General features: G+C 39.8%; 1 protein-coding gene, 1 non-coding gene and 1 pseudogene across 2 annotated transcripts in view; 1 reads left to right on the top strand and 2 right to left on the bottom strand.

The window, feature by feature from the left end:
• Rtl4 (retrotransposon Gag like 4) overlaps positions 1 to 21,440 on the bottom strand; it is a 324,491-nt gene that overhangs the window by 155,165 nt on the left and 147,886 nt on the right. The gene's annotated exons all lie outside the window — the stretch shown is intronic.
• On the bottom strand, positions 2,918 to 3,053 carry LOC117695623 (small nucleolar RNA SNORA17). The gene has a single exon (XR_004604674.1). It is a non-coding gene; the product is annotated as a small nucleolar RNA SNORA17 (small nucleolar RNA).
• On the top strand, positions 11,046 to 12,296 carry LOC117694508 (nucleophosmin pseudogene; annotated as a pseudogene).

The following is a 21,440-nucleotide window of genomic DNA, read 5'->3' as shown; positions in this document are numbered from 1 at the left end:
AACACTGGATATGGTGGTGCACTCCTTTAATCCCAGCACTGTGGAGCTAGATGTCATTCTTCATTACATAGTGAGTTTGAGGTCATCAGCTACATGGGCCCCTATCTAAAAAAGAAAGAAAGAAAGAAAAACAATATCAAAGGTTTGCATTAAAGGAGAAAGACAGATTTTCACTCTGACTATAGCAAAGGTAAGTGGCAATTAACCAGCATATAAATAAACAAATAAACATCAATGAATGGAAATTTTCTAAGAGAAGACTCTGAAGGTAGGGAGATTCTCATGAAACTCACCCAATAGGATTCTTGATGAAGGCAGGTGAAAGATTTAGACAGCAACCATAAAGGACTATAACTGGATTTCAAAGTCTAAATGCAAGATAGGGACTTAGCTAAGGAGACTGTAGAGGGGATTTCATTAAAGCTCGGTCAAGAAGAAAATCTTCAAGAACAGATACCTTGGAATTAGAGCTGGTTATTGTTGGTGTCAACTTTAAAGTGGTGGAGATGAGATAATGGATGCCAAGGCCTGCATCACATTTCTGAGTGCTGAATGAAAAGAAACTCAGAATAAAATGAACTTCATCTCTGTACATTTCCCCATAGGTTTGTGATAGCAGCCTTTCTGGTTTGGATGGATTATGGTCCAAGTAAAATCGAGGAAGCAAAGAATAAAGATGGATATGTTTTCTAGGGTGTTCCTGGATGGACTCGTGTTGTGGATTTTTTTAGTGAACATCCCTATATAGTTTTAATTGAAGCTGCTTCTTTCTGTTTGTGTGGGCAAGTCACACCAATGATTTGCTAAAGACGGAATGGAAGTGAGCTCAAAGAAACGGTGCAAACAGCTTGCACTAGACACATCTCTTCCCAGACAGGCACTCCTTTAACTTCTCTCTGAGAAGGTGCCAAAGTCAACTCATAGGGCAAACAGCTCAAACAGCCTAGTCATTTGACAGGTGCAAACTAGGGAGCATCACATATTCCTTAATCACAGGGTCCCATCCTTCTCTTCTTTGCACCTGGGGGGGGGCAGAAAAGAAGGACAGACTTTTTGTTAAAATCCTACACATGGCTCACAACTTTCACACCTATTATTACAGATCATGTCTGGAGTGACTCAACGTCAGAGTCACTCAGCTGGGCTGGAACACTAAAACAAGATTACATTGAAATGATACTCGGGAGGAGGTAACTTGCCAGCATTCATAGAGAAGCTATATGGTTTGGGGGTTTTGTTTTTTACTTTATTCATCCTGACCACAGTTTTGCCTCCTTCCTCTCTTTCCAGATCTTTTTTCTATGTCCTCTCTCCCCCAGACCAACTCCTCCTCTGTTTTCCTTCAAAAAGTAAACAGAATCAAAGAGGGGTACTCGCAGGGGTATCCACTGAATATGACCTAATGAGATACAATAAGACTGGGCACAAATCTTCATATCACAGCTGGATATGGCAACCCAGTAGAAAGAAAAGGCTCCCAAACACACTGTGGTCCACCATTTATAAAAGGAGGAGTTTAAGCTAAGCTCATCCAACATGGATTTTTTTGTGCATCTGTCTTTTTCAATCAGGAAAAACATTCTTTATCATTAGTAAAAGCCACTTTATCAGCAGGATTAAGAAGAAACTGTAGTAGAAGGCAAAGAGAAAAAGAAATTACCAGGACAGTTGTTATAGTACAGATTCCAGCCTGGTAGGGGATCTGGAATCAGATTTGTGAAATTACAGCACTTGACCAGCAGAAATATTAGAGGACACGCAGTTTGCAAAGCATATGGTATTTAAAAAAACTCTTTATAGGTTCTTTGTAAATTTCACACCATGTACCCCAATCCCTCTCATCTCCTCCTCCCCACACTCCACCCTTGTACCCACAACCCACCCTTGCAATCTCCCCACTAACAGAGAAAAACCAAACATCTCATTTTAGAAGCTGTAGTGTGTCACAGTGTGTCCCACGGTATACTCTTTTGTCTACACTTTTTTGCTTGCAAATGTTCTTTGCCGTGACTCCGTGGTCTGGAGCAAAGCCTCTGGCTTCTGCTACTCAATCAATCCTGAAACCTCACTGAGACTTCTCTTGGATATCCTGTTGTTGCCCTGTGTCATGGAGATCCTGTAGTTTTGGGTCTTTAGGACCAGTCTTTTCACATACTCTAGCAGTTCATCAATGGGGTAGAAGTTGAGTCAGGCCAATTCAAAGTCCTGGCTCTGGGCCTGAGCAGTAGTATCTGAGCTGGTCAGATCACAGGCTCTCTGGCTCTCAGATCCTCGGGGCCTATTCACTGGGAAACCATGCAACTAGGGCCAGCTCTACCCTGTTATCTAGGTTAGGTGTAGTAGCAGCTCTCCTGCTCTGATGATCTAGAGGCCACCTCTTCTGCCTGTTGTAGGTGGCAAGGTACAAGAGGCGGGGAGGGGGCATCTCTCCCTTGCCCACATCATCCCATGACAGAAAAGTGGCAGAAATCACCGGCACCCCAAACCCATACACACACACACACACACACACACACACACACACACACACACATACACACACACACACTCCCATCTACCAGGGACAGCTCTACTGTACTGCTCAGGCAAAGTACCTGGCCTGTTCCCCCAAGTGCTGTAGCAGGTAAGAGCAGGGCCAACTCTCCTGCTTCATGAGCACAGGACCTGGTCTCCTGTCTGCCATAGGTGGTAAGGAGCAAGGCAGTATGAGGGTATCACTCCATCATCCATGCCACAGCACAGGAAAGAATTAATAGGTCATCTTGAGAGGGTCATCTGTCACAGGCTAACTTCCCTAGGAGGCTATTGTCCCAGGCAAGGTTCTTGTAGTCTCCAGCTTACTTTCCCCTCTTGAGAGCCCATTCAGATCTGCTGGATACCAGATTGGTAATTGTCTTAGGTGTTTTTTCCCCCATCGAATGTTAGGTTAGTAATCATTCACATGTTCATAGATCAGAACACTGAAAGTAGACATACCCTTTCTCCTCTTTGCTACCTACTGACACACATGTGACATAGCAGCCACACCTGCAATGTCTGTCTCTAGGGGCAGGCAACTCATGACATTTTAACTGCTGAGCCATCGCTCCAGCCAACTCATGGCATTTTAAAGACGTACTTTATTTAGTTCATAATTTTTGGACTTCTAAAACTGCTTTTTCCCAAATTACACTTACATATGTACATGTCTCTCTTATTTATAATAAACTCTATTTTCCAAGTTGAAACTATTTTTTGAGATTATAAAATAATTACATCATCCCCCCTCTCTTCCCTCCCTCCAAATCTTCCCATGAACATCTTCTTACTCTCTTTTAAATTCATGGCCTCTTTTTTCATCAATCGTTGCTGTGTATGTATGTATTGTTAAATAAATAAATATAGCCTTCTCGATCTATAGAATGATATATGTGTGTATGTGTTTTCAGGACTGATTGACTGATATTGGATAACCAATCAGTGTGCTCTTCCTTGGGAATGAATATTTCTCCCATGCTCAGCACCCCTTAGGTACCTGTAAGTCTTTATGCAGGGTTGAGGTCTTATAGGCTTTTCTCTGTCAACTTTGGCATGCCTACTGAGTTCATCCTTTTTTGGCTCATGTTTGGGAAGTCATGTCGATGAGACTTTGAGTATAGCTTCTGACATTTCTGGGAGATGCACTCTCAAACCAAACTCCTTGTTCAATCTCTCTGCTCCCTCTTCCACAATGATCTGTGAGCCTTAGGTGCAGGAGTCATGTGATAGATTAGGTGCTTCTAGGCACCACAATACTTCATGAAATGCTGTTTTATATCAGTAATCAATCTGGTATTAGGTGTCAGGCAAAGAAGTTATTATAGTCGTTACTACTTGTTAGACTGATTTTATGAACAGGATAAGCTCACACATTAACAAGAAAGGATTCATATGCATATATGTATGAATACCTGTGTATTTTGGGAACCAACTTCTAGCAGAAAGCGACTATCAGCTTTGCAGCCATCTCGAGCCATATACCCTGACAAGAGACTTGTTTTTCAACAGCCTACAACAGCTGAGCACACTCTGATAAATATCTTGTTTATCCCACATATCTTATTTTGCTGTTTAGTGCCCACAGCTGCAAGGCGCACATGATATCCACACCTGCAAGGCACGTGGCAAAAGTGTATAAATACCCCGGACTTCCCTTCAATGAGAGAGGCAATAAACAGACTAGAGACTTGATCAGAACCTCTGTCTTGTCTCCATTCTTTGCATCTCTTCCTTTTTATCCCCACCCTCTCTCTCTCTCTTGCTAGACCCTGACCCGCAGACCGGAGCAGCAGAGTGGTCTGGGATGTTTTGGCCCCCAAGCGTGGGGCAGAGTGGTCCAGAACATGTGTACATGCATGTGTATATTCATATGTGTGAAGGTTCACATGAATGTGCATGATTGTGGTGACCAGAGGACAATGTCAGGTGTCATTCCTCGGGTACCATGTATCTTTTTATCTGAGACATATCTCCCTGACCTTGAGCTCATCAAATAGAATAGACTGTCTGGCTAGCAAGCCCTAGGGATCTAATTATCTCTGCCTACTCAGTGCTGGAACAATAAGCACCACCATGACTAGTTTTCAGTTTTGTTTTTAATGTGAATTCCGGGGATCAAACCCTGGTCCTTCAGCTTGCAAGTTAAGCACTTTACTGACTGAGCCATCTCCCGAGTCACAAAAAGGTGTTTCCATTACTTTCTTTTAATTTACTGAGAGATCATTGGTATACTTGGCCACTGAAAAGAAAGTGAATTGTAAGAAAGGGAAATAGAAAAAAAAGTAGGAACACATGGAACTGAAGAGATGAGATGGCTCAGTGGTTACTGTAAAAAGTTGTTTCAGAGTAAGAGAGCGCAAGTCAGTTTACATTAAATAGGTTCATTTTAGTTCAATTTTACTTTGTCATACTTATATTTTTGTTAATGAGGATGGCAGAAGTTGGTAGTCTAAAAATGTTTCTACCCCATTAACTCACAGAGTTCCGAAAACAGAGGGATCAAGAATGCATCTGTCTCTTCTGGTGTCCTGCAGTTGAAACTTGCTTTCCATTCACCATTGCAGCTCATGTTCATAAGGTTCAATAGTAATAGTAAAACTAGAATGATTATACCTTTATCATGTAAAGACAGGGGCTGAAGATATGGCTTAGTAGTTAAGAGTGCTTAGTGCTCTTTCAGAAGACCAGAGTTTAACTCTTAGCAACCATGTCAGGTGGCTCACAACTGTCCATAACCTCCACTCCTCAGGATTCAATGCCTACTTCTGGACTCCAAAGGTACTTTCCCACATGTGCATACATTCACACACACACAAAGTGGAAACGTAAGAGTTCTTTGGAAAGTGAGTTGGATGGTGTTTTGCTGGGGCAAAGACATGAAGAAATGTTTTCTTAAAGTGGACACAGGTGAGAAAGGCTAAGGCACACTCATGAAGGAACGTTTCGCTGAAGCAGGCACAGGAAAGAGGATGTCTGCTAAAGGAAGCAAGCATGTGAAAGGACATGTGATGAGAGTTTCTTTGCTAACAACATGCATGTATTGGTCCCCCTTGTGTAGTTGAGCTGCATGTGTCGGGACTCCATAGAGAGAAGCACACCAAAAAACTTCTGGTGGTGCGCTGCAGTTTTTTGCTGCTTCTTCAGACTTGGGCTGATTGGATGCACATGCTGAGGCAAGGCACATGGAGGACAGTGATGTTTGAGGGTATAACAGCACTCCATAAATAGGAGTGATGGGGACAGAGCTTGGCTTGCTGGTACAGCTAACTGTATAACACTTGTGGGTCTCCCATCTTCACTGATGTTCACTTCCCTGAGAAAGGCACAGCTAAGGACTTCTCCTGGTGTCCCGCTGGCTCCCTCCTGCTGACTTGAGCTGAGCTGAGGCCTGGCTGTCTCTGCTAGGTCTTGTCACCACTGTTGCTAATCTGACTCTACAGAAAGGGACTGCTGCTGTATCTGGGAAGTGTTTGCCAGTTGAGTTGCCAATGCCTGCTAACCTGTGAACTGAACTGCTGATTTCCAGACAACACAGATGGGAGTTGCTCCAAAGAACCTTTCTAAAAAGGTCCACTCCCCCCACCCCCACCCCCCACTTCTGTATCCTTTCTTTTCTCCTACCTCTGGTAGGTGGTGGGTTACAAGGAAGGTTAAAGCATTTAAGAACCATCATTAAAAACATATTTTGAAAAAAATTAAAATTACATATGTATGAAAAAATAAAAACAAAATCTTTTAAAAATTATTTGAATTAAAGTATAATCAGACATTTAGATATATTTTAAAAATAAATCAGTGTATTCACTTTTAAATGAAAATACTACTTATCACCATCAGAAATTTTGAAATAGAACTGGAAATTATTGTTGAAAAAAGTATTATAAGTCAAGTAATGGCTGATAAAGTCAATAAGGGATCACTTGTAATCCTTCATCCTATATTATAACATATACAATAACATGTAATAGTGAAAGACAGAAGTGATCTGATATGAAACATGATTAGATCTAGGCCTACTTTATTCACTCTAGATGGTATAAGGTTTGGAATATGGAAAATTCCTTTAGTAATTCTGCTTTCAAAAACCTGTTATCCAGTGTTATCTCATGCAGGATATAAACAAGGTCTATAGCAAAGATAAAGACTATCTTTCCTCATTGTATATTTGACCACTAAAGAGAGGGTGATGAAAAAGAAATAGTAAAGACTGAGACTTAAGAGATGGCTTAGTGGTTAAGAATAATCGCTAAGAAACACAGATAATTCATATTTGTGTGTGTCTTTATATTTGTCTTATGTACTTCTTGAGGCTGAGATGTCACACAGAAAAGAGTTAATGATGTAATTCTACTCTAATCTGAATATCAAGGAACTAGGAAAATAAATAATATAAATTATAGTTTCAGTATGAGTCTAAAAACAGAAGACTATCCCAAGGAAAATCAAGTAGTAAAAAAGCAGTTTTTCTTACTCAACTTTTTATGTTGTTAATTCTAACTAACTAGATAAGGCCTATCTCCCTTAGAGATATGGCCTATCTATAGTAAACCAGGTCCACCAATTCATAATTTATCCAGACACACACACACACACACACACACACACACACAGCCCTAATAATTAACTACATCTGGGAACTCCCTAGTTCAATCAAGTTACCACATAAAATTAAGCATAGCAGGTTCTCAGAGACCCATGGTTTGTAAGTAAATTTTGATCAAGATGGATATCCATAATCCATATCAAACAGTAATCTGTGGACTTGTTCATATATTGCCCTCCATTCCTTTCCCTTTAAACCTCTACAAATTGGTATCAATACAATCCAATGTTTGTTATAACTCTCAGTGCTTTATATTTTCTCTACCAAGTGTCCGTAACAAGATCATTTGATGGTAACATGGTAAAAAGGTAATATATTTTTCCACTTACAGAGTTTACTAATGGGCTAGGCTTCCTTCAAACTTTCATATTTTTCTCACAATCTACTTGATATAACATTGAGATCTGGCTTAAAGAAAATTGCAACTTAGTCTGGAAAGGATGCTCAGAGGCTTAAGAGGAGAGTACTAGACTTGAAAGGATGGACCATGAAGGGCTGGTTAGGTTATCATGGAAGACTTTATAAAAACTTTATAAAAACACACAAAGCCTCTGATTCAACCTTACATCTTTCCCTTTTCTAAGGTCAGTATCCATTTTCCAAATAATTTTGCTCCTGTAGAAGCTATAAGGATGTTAGAGTGCTTAAGGCACTACATTCAAAATAGGCACTCTCTTAACAGATGGTACAAAACTTGGAAGTTAAAGGGAGAAAGCTATTGTTAGGCAACATTTTAAACAAGAAAAATAGTTTGTAGGGGTGAGAAGAGACAATTTTGTTTTGATTCAAAACAGTAAATTACCTGGATGGCTTATACTATCTGATGATCTAAGAATATGAAATTATCTACTGAAAATATGGCTGGCTAAGCTGCTTTTTGCAAATGCATATTGTTTGTTCAACAGATGTTGTGCTCTCAAGTATCTGAAAAGAAAATTTAACGTATTCTTTTTACCACTAAAAAAATAGATGTTTAAAAGGAGACTCTAGAATCTCCAGGATGAAACATCACATATCTCTGGGCATGTACATGTTTCTCTCAGAAATAATTATAGATGCCCATTTCATTTGTGTTGATTAAGCATGAAAACCTCGATAAGTCACTGTCAACTTTAATATGTGTAACCATATTACTTGCATTTAAAACCCGAAGAGTCTATAGATACTTATTCCCTTTGGATATTGAGAAAACTATGAGCCAAATCTGTTTAAATACAGCAGCTTGGGCAACAATTAGAAAATGCGAGAGGTATAGTTTTATTACAGCAGTTTTCACGGTTGGAGGAAATCAGTTCTTCTGGTTCTGAAAACAACTTAAGTTAAAGCCAATAGCACCTTCAAATATTACTGCTCTGGCCAAAAAATAATTATCACCAGTCATTGGGAAGATCCCAAATTGTCTTCTGGAGCAGTTCCACTCTATTTTGGACAATAAATTGAAATGAGGCATAGTGGGAAGAACATGAGCTTTGGCATCAGACCTAAGTTTAATTTTTGGCTCAGTCAAGTACTAGTTATGATATGTTGAACAAATTATTGAATCTTTCTGAGTTTCATTTTTCTCATCTAAAATATAAATAACTGGATTTACCTACAAAATTTAGTTTTGATAAACAAGTCTTTTTAAGAAGCACATAATGACCCCATTTACAGTTACTGTCCACTGTGTTTATCCTAAAGGTATAGCTTAAGACTAAGAGGTATGACACATGGGTGAACCTTGTAAACACAAAGCAAAATTTTAAAAGATTCATTTATGATGGGATACATAGTGTGTAATTTCATTCATGTGAAATACCCAAAGTAGACAAACTAGACAAACCCATAGAGAGAAAAAATCAATTAGTAGTTGTTGGCAAGCTTGTGAGAGTGGAACAAGGGAATGATTGTTAACACATACTTTTGGTGGTGGTTTAAATCTAGAATTTCTAAATGTTATATTTAGACAATTTCTATTTACAGTAATAATGAAAATGAGCAGGTCTGGAGTGGATGATTTCATTACTTGCTTTGTCCCTTTTTCCATTTTAATGTTATCTTTTGGGTTATTTCAATATTTGATAGAAATATATTCTAAGTTATTCAATTCCTTTTTCTTTAGCTTTCTTCTTCCTTTTATTTTATTTTTTGAATCTTTATAATTTATATTTGTGCATGGTTTTAGTAGTTTTCTGTTTGGTGCTGCATAGAAATACAAAGAGATGACATATTAAAGACACAGATATGAGAACTATTGTATTCTTTACCAATGTTATGTCAGTTTCAGTAAAATAAGATTTTACACCAATTAGGTACCTTTACACATTTTCAGATTTTAAACATAAACAATCACATTTTTATTTCTTGATACTTTGAGCACTAAGTCAAATGATTCTATCATTATTGTTTAGATTTTGTTGGTGATAATACCTGTGCCCTGTTTTACTGATTCTCATGTTTCCTTTCACAAGTCACCTTGGATTTCTTGTAGTTACTCTATTTCTATCCAAAGAATTGTTTGTCTTTTAGTAGGCATGACAATGATGAAGTTTTAAATTTAACACTATCTTTCTTACACTTTTCTTCTTCCATGCACCCCTCCTTTGAAATACTATGTATTACTGCACCACTACATTGTACCCCTAGACCTCCTTTTCACTTTTTGAATGGTGTTTCTATTGCTTATAAAATACGGTGTTTACATTTGGTTTTGTCCTATTCTTTATGACTTCTGAGGCTTCAGATGAGAAAGAAACATATTCATATTCAGCCCTATATGTGATTGGTAATTTTGTCAAAATAAGTGGATTTCATGCCATTCTGGTATCCTCCTTCCTCCTTCCTTCCTCCTCCTCCTCCTCCTCCTTGTCTTCCTCTTCCTCTTCCTCTTCCTCTTCCTCCTCTTCCTCTTCCTCTTCCTCTTCCTCTTCCTCTTCTTCTTCTTCTTCTTCTTCTTCCTTTTTCTTCTTTTTCTCTCATCTCTTTCTGTGTGCCTTCCTCATACTTCCCATAATTGCATAGCAAGTTGTAAGCTCTCTGCTGCTCTAGCACCATCTCTTGCCTGTTACCATGCTCCTCACAATGATGGTCATGAACTCTATTCTCTGAAACCATAAGCCACAAAATAAATGCTTTCTTTTTTAAGTTGCCTTAGAAAGGGTGTTTGATCACAGTGATAGAAAAGTAACTAACACAGAAGGTGATGTCAGGAAGTTAGTTGTTGTTGTAACGATTTGACCATGCTGAGTTTGAAGAAATGTGGAAGATTTGGGGGCTCTGGACTAGGAAAGCAGTTGAATGTTGTAAATACAACTTAATGACCATTCTAATAGGAACTTGGAAGACAATAGTGATAAGAGCAATGTGAACTACAGATGAGGACAATCTTAAGAAGACTGGAATAATATTAGCAACTGAGCTAGAGACCATTCTTGTGGTATTTTGGCAAAGAATATGGCTACTTTTTACTCTTATCCTACTGTAAAAGTAACTTTTATTTGCCTGATGTAATTGTCTTATTGCTGAATAAGTTCATCCTTTCTGAATTCTGGCTGGCTAGATCAACTCAACTGTTCTGGCTCAGACCCATCTCCAAACTGATTCAATCTGGCTTCTTTCTTGGCCTTTTACTGAACTGCTCAGGTTGGCCTCAAACTAACCCTGGCAATATGTTTTAATTTTCTGGCTGTGTATTCTCTGGCTTGTTCTGTCTTTGCCTGTGTCTAGCTTGTTCTCTCTGTAACCTGTCTGTAAAACTGTCTCAGTTTTTACAAAAAAAAAAAAAAAAAAAAAAAAAAAAAAAAAAAAAAAAAAAAAAAAAAAAAACCACACACACACACACACAAACAAAACAAAACAAAAAACTGCATCCTCTTTCTCTCACTGCTCTTAGATTCTTTCCTGTTCTTGTGTGAGTTAGACATATCTCTGACGGTTGGCGTGATTCCGTCCTGTGTGTCTGTTCTGTGGAGCAGCAGGCAGTTGTTTTCCGTCCGGCTTCTCCCACACTGAAGTGCGTGCCTCCACCTCATGGAAGACTCAATGGACATGGACATGAGCCCTCTCAGGCCTCAGAACTACCTTTTTGGTTGTGAACTAAAGGCTGACAAAGACTATCACTTTAAAGTGGATAATGATGAAAATGAGCACCAGTTATCATTGAGAACGGTCAGTTTAGGGGCAGGAGCAAAAGATGAATTACACATCATAGAGGCAGAATCAATGAACTATAAAGGCAGTCCAATTAAATTTACACTGGCAACTTTGAAAATGTCTGTACAACCAACAGTTTCCCATGGGGGCTTCGAAATTACACCACCTGTGGTCTTAAGGTTGAAGTGTGGTTCAGGGCCTGTGCACATTAGTGGACAGCACCTAGTAGCTGTAGAGGAAGATGCAGAGTCAGAAGATGAAGATGAGGAGGATGTAAAACTCTTGGGCATGTCTGAAAATCAATCTGCTCCTGGAGGTGGTAACAAGGTTCCACAGAAAAAAGTAAAACTTGATGAAGATGGGGAGGATGATGATGAAGATGATGAGGATGATGATGAAGAAGATGATGATTTTGATGAAGAGGAAACTGAAGAGAAGGCTCCAGTGAAGAAATCTGTACGAGATACCCCTGCCAAAAATGCACAAAAATCAAACCAAAATGGAAAAGACCTAAAACCATCAACACCAAGATCAAAGGGTCAAGAGTCCTTCAAAAAACAGGAAAAACTCCTAAAACACCAAAAGGACCTAGTTCTGTAGAAGACATTAAGGCAAAAATGCAAGCAAGTATAGAAAAAGGTGGTTCTCTTCCCAAAGTGGAAGCCAAGTACATTAATTATGTAAAGAATTGTTTCTGGATGACTGACCAGGAGGCTATTCAAGATCTCTGGCAGTGGAGGAAGTCTCTTTAAGAAAATGGTTTAAACAGTTTGAAGTATTCCGTCTTACTTCATTTCTGTAATAGTTGATATCTGGCTGTCCTTTTTATAATGCAAAGTGAGAACTTTTCCTACTGTGCTTGATAAATGTTGTCCAGGTTCAATTGCCGAGAATGTGTTGTCTAAAATACCTGTTTAGTTTTCAAGGATGGAACTCCACCCTTTACTTGGTTTTAAGTATGTATGGAATGTTATGACAGGACATAGTAACAGTGGTGGTCAGATGTGGAAATGGTAGGGAGACAAATATACATGTGAAATAAACAGTATTTTAATAAAGTAAAAAAAAAGACATATCTCTGACACATTCTGTCAAATCTTTCTCTGTTTCATCACTTTTCCCCTCAATTAAAAGTCAGTTTAAAACAAGGGTTCTTCCTTTTATCAACTAACTTGTATCTACATTGTTTGGGATTAAAGGTATGTACTAAGGTCATGACTGTGTTCCAGCCAAATATCCATGGTGCTGGATTAAAATTCTTCTACATCCTAGAAATGTACCAGAGGCTAAATAGAAAAATAATGGATTGACTTTCTTGGCTGAGATTTCAAAACAGTCTACCTACTATTGACTATGTCATATGTTTTGTTGTATAATGCCCAAAATTAACCGGTAAGCATTACCTGTGCAGGAACCAGGCAATTTTCTATAATGCTTGGAATTATAGTTCTTGGAAAATAACAAAGCCTCATGGGAAAGTACAATGGCCTATATGTCTGTCCTGCAGCTCAGTCATTCTCAGCTGGGAAAGTCCAGGGAATGGTCCTGACCAAAGTCCATCTCTTGGTCAGTATTTATTATTTAATAAAGTTCTCTTTAAATTTGGCTTAAAATGGTAGAATTGTTTTTCCCCAACAGTTATTGTTTTTTGTTAAATTGTTTTGGTTTTGGTAGACATTCAACATAAAAGCTAGAATCATATAAAAAAAAAATGCACAGTTTGAGATGAAAAATAGCACCAGGAAATGGAATGTTGGAGTCAAAGTTTGTGCTCTAAGAGATCAGGAGGTTAAGGAGAGACCTGAACTGAAAGTAACAGTAAATTAAACTATTGTAATTACGACTTAAGGTGTAGAGCCAATGTCCATTTTCAGTGGGTAACCAAACTTGGAAATGCTATATTCATGGTACTGGCTTTAGATTCACAAGGGATATAAAGGATTCAGAGAGCCATTGAGGTCAGGCATGTGGCAGGGAGTCCCTTCACAGAGACTCCTGAGAGGTCATTACATGAAGCTGTGGAAGTGAAGTCTGAGATATGGTAGAGAATCCAAGACATTGGAGATGCCAAGGACACCTGTAGACAAGGAATGAGTCTGACAGAGATAGATAGATAGATAGATAGATAGATAGATAGATAGATAGATAGATAGAAACAGAGAGACAGAGAGACAGATATTGCAAAAAAAAAAAGCTGGAGGTACAGAGACATGTAAGTCTTTGATATCAGACATGGAACTACAGGATTAGGAGTTTGTCCTGCTGTGTTTTCATCTTGCTTAGTCCAGTACAGATTCTGTACAATTGTATATTGGAAGTGTGTAATTTGCAATTAAGAGAATGCCTTGAATCTTAGAAAAGATATTAAACTGAACACTTTAATAGTGTTGTGACCGAAATACTATGCGGTCTTTTGAAGTTGTACTTCAAAAGTTTCGTTTCACATTTTGATTTGGCCATGAGAATAATTGGAGCAGGGAATGAAATATGGTAGTTTGGATAAAAGCTGTCCCTCATTGTCTTTGGCATTTGGATACTTCAGCCCCAGTCAATGGCTCTGTTTGGGGAAGCTTAGGAGTTTTGGCCTTATTCAGGAACTATGACCCTGAAGGTGAGTCTTGAGAACTCAAAAGTTCTCAAGAGAACTTTTTTCACTGCAATAACATGAAGTTTAATTATAATAATAATCCAGTGCACTGGGGTTCTCTCACATGCAGGCAAGAAGAACCCCAAGTTGAGGTTAAGAGCAGTTTTTATACAGTTTAAGGGATGGACTAGAGAAACAGTGACTAGGCACAATATGATTGGCTAAACAGTGTGACTTTTAAACTGATTGGTGGTCTTTGGGGAATGAGGTGACAAGGACCTGCCTTGTCTGTAAGTGGCAATGATTAGTCCATCCTGCGGAATGTGTCTACATGCTCTGGGCCTTTCCTGCTCGCAGGTGGGTTTCCCTCCCCTGTGGCCTGAGGAATGTTAATATGTGTCCTGGGGCAGTTAAAAATTAACTTAACTAAAAATTAAGTTTAACCAAATTCCTATATTCCTCCCTTTTCTTTGTGGCTGATTCCAATCCTGGAATCACAAGTTGTCATCTTCGTGTACAGCGTGATATTGTTGTCTAAGCATAAGTACTTGTATGGTATTAACACCATCTTTAACAAATTTAACCAGGCGATTAAAAATGTAGGGACCACCAGGTATATGGGGCCGCCATCTTTGAAATGGACCAAACAACCAACGTCTCCAGTTTGTGAAAGGACCTCCCATGTTAGCTTTTGGGGAACATGAGGGTGACCCTTGAGGGCTAGTCCAGGCTTTCTCACCAGGAACAAGATCACTGTCCAGACCACAAGTACCTCAGGTAGAATCATGTTGGTCAGCTACAGTCTGTCTCTGGATTTTGAGTGTACCGGACTGTCCAATTGGGCAACGGTGCCTCTGGAGCTGGTTTCACATGAGAGGCATGGATCTAAGTCAATATTCTATTAACTTTTACAGCAGTGGGAGTGGACAGAAACACAAGAAATGGTCCCTTTCACCGAGGGTCCAGAGTTTGAGCTCAGTGTTGCCAGATGAAGACCGCATCTCCAACCTGGAAACTATGGGATGTTTCTGGGGTCCCTGGTTCATAGGCGTGGGCCAGCAGGGTCCATATTTTTTTCTGCACCACCTGAAGTCCTTTTAACCTGGATAATTAAGGCAGGCTCATTATTTAAGCCAATTGCCTAAGGCACCCCAAACTGTGGAAAGATTTTTTTCTAGGATCTTTTTCTCCACCACCATTACCTGGTTCTTTCTTTGTTGGAAAAGCCTCTACCCAGCAGGAGAAGGTGTCCACAAATACTAGGAGGTGCTTATTACCATACCTGGCGGCTTGATCTCTGTGAAATCTACCTCTCAATAGGCTCTCCGTCTGTCACCTCTGAGGCGTTTGCCAGGTTTGGCCTTGGTTGGACAGGCATTTGTCTTTTGACAGGATATAGCTGTATGTACGCTATCTTCAACCAGCCCTCTGAGTCCAAGTACATGAAACTTGGTGTTTAACATGGTGGCCACAAGTTTTTTGACTCCTAGGCGGGTCCACTGGTGCATCTGTTTCACCATCTCCTCTGCCTCTTTCTGGGGCAGAATTATCTTTTTAGCTATGGTTTTTCTCACCCTCAAGTCCTTATGGAACTCCTTTTTGACTTGAGTCATTAAGGCCAGATCTTGAGCCATATATAGGAATAGAGATGTGGGTTCCACCAACCAACAGAACCCTGCTGTCCCTAGGAAATCCCGTACTTGTTTGGCATTGGAGAGAGGGGGGATGTGAAACACAGTCTGTTTTCTAGCCTCTGATAGCCATCGCTTTCCATCTCTGAGCAGATATCCCCAGTAACTGACCTGTTTTCTGTAGATCTGGGCCTTCTTAGCAGAGGCCCTATAACCTAGTTTTTCCAGTTTAGCTAGTAACTGGCAGGTTCTATCGAGGCACGTGTCTCTGTTAGGGGCAGCCAGGAGAATGTCATCTACGAATTGAGGAAGGGTTACCTGGGTTTTTTTGTTTTTTGTTTTTTTCTCTGAACGGGGCGCCATCCTGGTGTAGAGCTTCATCAAAGATGGTAGGGGAGTTCTTGAACCCCTGTGGAAGTTGAGTCCATATTAGTTGTCTAGATATTTCTGATCCCGGGTCCTTCCATTTAAAAATCGAAGATTTGTTGGCTTCTCAGGCTCAGTCAGACTCAGAAAAAAGGCATCTTTAAGATTGAGTACAGTATACCAAGTCCTTTCTTAGACAAATTAGTGGAGCACCCGTTCAGCTCCGCGGAGACCTGCCATTAGCGTCTGGCGATAGACCTTTAGGTGTTCTCTACTGTCATGTATGTTCAAAACCCAGTCAGGTCTGGTCAGCGGGAACCCAGCGTCTATCTTAATGGTGAGTTTAGAAGCAGTGAAGGAGGGGCCTGTCCTGCCATGTGGCGGCTGGGTGTTCCATCAGAAAGCCTCTCCCCCCCCCCCCCCGGTATTCTCTGTTTCTTTTTCTTTTTTTATTTAATGTAGAGAAGGAGAGGAAAGGTCAACTTTGAAGATAAGCTTAGAGGAAAAAACATAGATGCTTGATAGGAAAGTCGGAGTCAGAAGGAGTGAGATTTCGAGTCATGGGAGAGAGACATATGGAGGCGGCAGCTCTTGGGAGCAGTTTCTCCAGGCCCAGCTTGGAGTTCTCAGCCACAAGAAAGAACAGTCTCAAAACAAAAAGGAAAATTTTCACCCAAGAGGAGAAGTCTTGGAATGAGAGTTTAAGGAACACAGGGGAGACAGTCGCAAGCAGGGTCCCAGACCCACTGCTTCAGGCTGGGTTGTAGCTGCAAATGACCAAGGAGGCAAAGGGAGCAAGCAGGGTGCTTCAGGAAAGTTGGCTGGGCTGTAGCCAGTTGCAAATGATGGAGGAGGAGGGGAAGAAACCTATGTTCGCAGGTGACACTGGAAAGACTGACCCCTGGGTGAGATATACTAGAAAAAGAGAAAGACTGAAGTTGGCACTCCTGAGAGCTCAAAACAAAAGGGGAATCTCTCACCCAAGGGGAAGAATCTTAGAACAAGGGTTAGGACAGTTGCTTCGGCATAAAAGACAGCTATTAGCTGTGAAGGAGCCCTTTCTGTGGAACTGGGGGATGAGCAAAGTGGAGGCTAGGGAGTCGCTGCCATCTTGTTCTTGTTAGTGGTCAAGAGTCGGAGAGAGAGGGGTAGAGAGCTTTTGTTTCATGATAAGTAACACAGAACATTCAGTCTAAAATATCATCAGTCAAAGTCTAAGAACACAAAGAATGACAACCAACACACAGGCAGTTTGCCAAGAAAACAGATAAACAACACAGACAGCTCACCCCTGTCACGGGCGGCACATAAACCAGGTGATACAGACGGTTCTCGCCCCTGTCACAGGTGTAGAGACCAGGTTACACAATCAGGACATAGAAAGACTGCCAGTGGAAGGCTCCAATAACCAGATGACATGGCCAGTCTACACTGGACATAATTTAACAGATTTAAACAACTTGGTCAGCCTACGGTGGATCAAATTTAATAGATTAAGATGACTTGGCCAGCCCACTCTGGACCAAATCTAACAGATTTTTAACACTACCAGCAATGAACAACACAAACAGAATTAGACACGAACACACTGCCATGAGAGCCCAACAAACACCGTCCCAGGTGGTGGTGGCCAAAGACCACCTTTAAACAGAGAAGGGTTGTTCCTGACCCTATCTCCGATATAAACAAACTTCGGGGCATCCCCCCAGAGAACTGTGGCCTGTAGTGTACCAACATGTTTGTCCCACTGTTTCCACTACCCACAAATTTCCTCTTGGAACTTGTAACCTGACCCTTATCCCAGGGTCCTGACCCTATCCCAGGGTCCTGCTCTCCATGGTTTGCCCAGTTCTTGCCCCTGCCACTAGCACACAAACCAGACTACACAGACATTTGCCCCTGCCATGAGCACAGACATTTCACAGATATAAAAAAACAGACAGATAGTACACAAACCTGCTTGAGCAAGAAGACCTCCAATCCCTGAAGCAGTGAGGTCTGAGAGAGTGAATCTCAGTAGGACCTCCAAAATGTTAGACTCTAAGATCCAAAACCAGGGGATGCGCTCCCCCAAAGATACTCACAGATGGGATTTGCTGCAATAACATGAGGTTTAATGATAATAAGAATTCAGTGCACTTGGGTTCTCTTGCATGCAGGCAAGAAGAACTCAAGAGAACTTTTTAAGTACTCTTTTAAGTTTGTACTCTGTTTCTTGCCTGTGGTTCCAGTTGCAAGTTCTTACCTACTCCTACTGCCATGCCTGGTTCTTGTGGCAGTACTTCCCTGTTGTGATAGTGATGGACTCTTTATCACTCTGCAGCAATAAGGCCAAAATAAACTCTCCTTTCTATAAGTTGCCTCACAGTGTTTTATCACAACAATAAAAACCCTAACTAAGACAACTTCTTGCTGTTGAGTGAGTCTATTCTGTTTTTACTACTGCCATCACAACTTCCATCCTTCACTTTTATAAGAACCCAGCTTCTTCAGTTTTCCAATGTGGATCAAAGACCAGCATCTCTCCAGAAATCCTTCAGAATTACAGCACCATACTGAAGATTGCTAAGACATCCATCCTTGTGGACTGAGCAACTACTGTGTTCTCACTCTCTCCAGCACACAGATGGCCAGTCCTTACCATGCAAACACATTGATTTTTAATAGCTTATAAAAGTTAGGTTTTTGTGACATTTTTAAAACAACATGTTTTTGTTTCCTGCACCCACTTCTTCCCCATTCTCCCTCCTTCCCTTCTGCCCTCTTACCTTCAGTAGGCTCTTTTTCATTTTCATGTCTCATGTGACATTTGTCTTCAACTTTTATAATATATATTATTCCATTTCCCCTGTTCTTCTAAAGAACTCTGACTAACTGACTATAAATAGTTTGCTTTTGTGCTCTGGCTTCTTTCAAAACATTCTTTTTGCTTATTTTTCAGAATTCTGATTATTATGAGTTTCTTTGTATTTACCATGTTGGGAGGTTGCACAAATTCTTTTTGTCAGAAATTATGTATTAGTGTTGAGTTTTAATTTTAAGGTTTTACTGTTGTGAACAGATACCATGACCAAGGCAACTCTTATAAGAACAACATCTAATTGGGGCTGGCTTATAGGTTCAGAGGTTCAGTTCATTATCATCAAGGCAGGAACATGGCAGCATCCAGTTAGGCATGGTGTAGACATCTGAAGCCTGCTAGTAGAAGACTCACCATAAACTTATATTTTGAATTGTTTTTTTTTTTTTTTTTTTTTTTTTTTTTTTTAGCAATTTCAGCATTTCATGACTTATATATTCAGATCTTTAAGAATTTTTGTACCCAGTAAGAGAGATTGGTCTAATTCCATTCCTTTGTATGTCATAGAGTTTATTTTGTAGGTGTGTGTATTCTTTCCCACCTGGGAAGGTTTTACATTCTGCTTCATCAGTTAATGTTTTTCAGACCCGACTCTCTCTCATCTCTTTTCAAGTCTCTTGACAAAGGGAACATGAGATCCTTTGTTACTGTTAATCATCTATGAGATTCCATTCATTTTAATTATTTTTCAATATATTTTCTCTCAGACTGTACAGTTCAGAATATTTCACTGATTCTTTTTATAATTTAAAATTTTTGAGACCTTTATACATGAGTACTGCATTACATCATTTCTCACTTCCTTTGAAAATCATGCAATCTACTATGTAGCTGTTTTATATTTTGTATTTCTTTGCTGAGGTGTATTTTGCTATTGTTAATTGAATCACTTTCTTAGGGTTGCCACTTTAAAATCCTTATCAGGTAATTGCAGCATCTGAGTCTTCTCAGTGTTGTTAGCTGCTAATGATCTTCTGTAGTTCAAATTATGGTTTCCTTTGTTCTGCTTTTATTAAAATACTTTTTGATTACAGAGACAACCAATGAAAATATACACAATGTTATATGTTGAAAGTCATGTTAAATGTAGTAATCATAGACTCAGGAATGCATAACTGTAATTTCAGTGTGTTCTGAATTGTAATGTAAATATCTGTGCTTTCTGATGTCATCATTTGATACCCTAAGAAGTTACAACCCACAGGTGGAGAACCACTGTCATAGATGTTACTTAACATTCTTTATCCCAACAGTGTTGTGATGTTTATACAGGGTTTATAGGTAAGAGAGGAAGTGTTTATTCAGGTTTTTCTTGAGTCTATTAATACCATCCTGGAAAAGGTGAAGCTAACAATACAACTGCTCCACTGTAGATGGTAAGATGGAAACTCAGACCACAGTGGGAAAGGAAATCTCCACATTGAAATATCCAGCCTAGGGAAGATTAGATGTGGAAAGATGCATAATTGGGAACTACAGATGACAGCCTCAATTTCCTTGTCTGTTTCTTTTGGAACTTGTGGGTGCTGATTTGTTGATGTTACTAACTTTTTTGTCTTTATTGTTCTTTTGGAAATCTCACCTAACGCAACAGTCTTCTATTCCTCAAGTCGCACAACCAATAGGACAAGGAATGTTCAAATACACGTATCTGTGGAAGATTTCCTCATGTAAAACTCCACATCATCTGTATTTGTGTAAGTTATGTGCTCATCATTGCTAGGATCCATGGACACCAGAGACCTTGGATTTCCCTCAAGTGGAAATTACAGGGTGTCATGAGCTGTCCAACATGGATGTTCAGATACATTGCTCCAAAGAGCACTGCACACTTGTAACCATTGAGCCGTCTCTCCAGTCCCTCTGGTGTAAACCTTAAATGCCTTGTTAAATATAATGAGTTAAAGGCTTAGTATTACTGAATATCATAGTAGCAGGCAATAGTATTACTGAAAATCATAACACTTAGGAGGTAAGAAATTAGGTAATTGGGGAAGTAAGTGCACTTTACAGGGATATTGGGCTCCCAGACCTCTTCTCTCCTCTTTTCTCTCTCTGTTTCTACTTCCTAGCTGTTCTGGATTGAACAACGTTGCTTTATTATGTTATGCTGTTCATTTGTTTATTTGTTTGTTTTTACAGGGGTTAAATGCTATAGGTCCTAGTGACCATTGACTGAAATCTTCAAAATTATGGAATAAATCTTCCCCCTTTACAAATCTTTTATCTGTAGTACTTTCTAATATTTATGGTGTTGTAAAATACCTACAAAATGAACCAGTCCCTCCTGGAGGGAGGATTGAGGCTCATAAAACTAAGAATGTTAAACAAAAAGTGTTACAAGGTTCAAAAAGCTCAGAAAATTGAAAGATACAGAAGGTCCCTTCTCAGAAATAGGCACACAGCAGAAGGCAAACTGACTGACAGGTAAAATACAATAATCTGATACATGTGTCTTTTAAACCAGTGTGTGCGTGCAACTTGGAGTATACACGTGCCACAGTATGTGTACAGAATTCCAAGGACAGCTTTCTGGAGTCCACCTTTGCTTTTCACCTTGTTTTAAACAAGAGTTTCTCATCTCTGCCACTTCTCTGCATTCCAGGCTAGCTGGGCCGTGAGGTTCCTGATGATTTTCCTGTCTCCACCGTCCATCCTAACACAATAATGTGGATACATGAGGTCTGGAGATCCAAACCCATGTCATCAGACTTGTACAGTGAGTGCTTTTTACTCAGGGAATCT

This window comes from Arvicanthis niloticus, chromosome X, assembly GCF_011762505.2.
Source record: "Arvicanthis niloticus isolate mArvNil1 chromosome X, mArvNil1.pat.X, whole genome shotgun sequence".
Lineage (NCBI taxonomy): Eukaryota > Metazoa > Chordata > Mammalia > Rodentia > Muridae > Arvicanthis > Arvicanthis niloticus.
The sequence above is the reverse complement of the archived record's forward strand: the minus strand, read 5'-3'. Positions and strand labels throughout refer to the sequence as shown.